This window comes from Perkinsus marinus, assembly GCF_000006405.1.
Source record: "Perkinsus marinus ATCC 50983 genomic scaffold scf_1104296938488, whole genome shotgun sequence".
NCBI classification, from domain to species: domain Eukaryota; phylum Perkinsozoa; order Perkinsida; family Perkinsidae; genus Perkinsus; species Perkinsus marinus.
Window position 1 is genome coordinate 1 of NW_003213415.1, and position 1,291 is coordinate 1,291.

Consider the following 1,291-nt stretch of genomic DNA (forward strand, 5'->3'; position numbering starts at 1 on the left):
TTGTAGATATGAACAGCAGTTCTCAAGGGCTGTATTGTGCCCCTCGGATGCAATCATAGTCGCATCATGCCTGACAAACTGCAATACGGTTCTTACGGAGTTGTCCTTACGAGGGCAACGTATTGGGGTGCAAGGGACGGTCGCTATCATAGATGCCGTTACGTAAGTGGCGAGTACTCACATACGGCCCATGACCTGGTTCACAGATATCTTGGTGGTGTGAATACACTCGACATAGCCTTTAACGAGATATATTCTGTTGACGATGAGGTAAAAGACTCAACTAGTCTACACGCAGCCACTGCCGCCACCGATATACGAGGTAATGATGCTGAAAAATCAGCATCCTCTATGATCATTACGGTCTCAGCCTCATCCACGAACAGTACCGTAACAGACGCCTTAATTGACGCGCTGACGTCTACTGATAGTCTCAGACTTGTCGACATTACAGGTAACCTCGCCTTTTATCCATACATAGACGATATTAATCGTGCTGCGCATGTTCATGGTCTCACTAAGGTTACTGTACACTGATAAAGCTTATTGTAGAGAACATATTGCGTTTGCCTGGTGACAACGGATTATCGTTGCACATTCGATAACGAAAAACTGAGGACCGTGTCTCGCGAACGCTTGGGTACTCTATAGCGATCGGGTGAACCATTGTTATCTTGAGTGCTCCCGTATCCCTCGAACAATGTTGAGAACCAAGCAGCTTCGCCAGCGGCGGGGGGAACGTTGCGAGTTCATGGAAGTCAACATTGTCGAAGGGGAGCGGGCGATTTCGGCAATTGCCACTTACGCTATCACGATTCGTTCCCTGAGGGATAACTGGGAGAACATTCAAACACATGAAATGGAACGGAGTGGTCGAGAGACAAATATCTGATATCATATCATCTTGCTGGAATGGTCTAGTTGGTTATGACGACTGCCTAACACGCAGTAGGTCCCGAGTTCGATTCTCGGTTCCAGTATGTTACAATTGTTATACACAAAGTCACATAATTCTGTGTCAAACACATAAAATGGAACCGCATCGTTGAGAAACAAATGTCTGGTCGTGCACTAACCTGCTGGAATGGTCTAGTTGGTTATGACGACTGCCTCACACGCAGTAGGTCCCGAGTTCGATTCTCGGTTCCAGTATCGTGCAGTCATTGTACAAAGAGCCGCACAACTCCGTACAAAATATACTATGGAACGGCGCCGTCAAACGATTGCTCGAGCGGTCTAGCTAGGTATATGATGAGTGTTACATATGCAGCATGTTTCGAGACCAGCCTCC

General features: G+C 47.0%; 2 non-coding genes across 2 annotated transcripts; both read left to right on the forward strand.

Moving 5' to 3' along the window:
* Positions 1-906: 906 nt before the first annotated feature.
* Pmar_PMAR009475 lies at positions 907-980 on the forward strand. Its single transcript has one exon. It is a non-coding gene; the product is annotated as a tRNA-Val (tRNA).
* A 98-nt stretch (positions 981-1,078) lies between these two features.
* On the forward strand, positions 1,079-1,152 carry Pmar_PMAR009476. Its single transcript has one exon. It is a non-coding gene; the product is annotated as a tRNA-Val (tRNA).
* Positions 1,153-1,291: the final 139 nt, after the last annotated feature.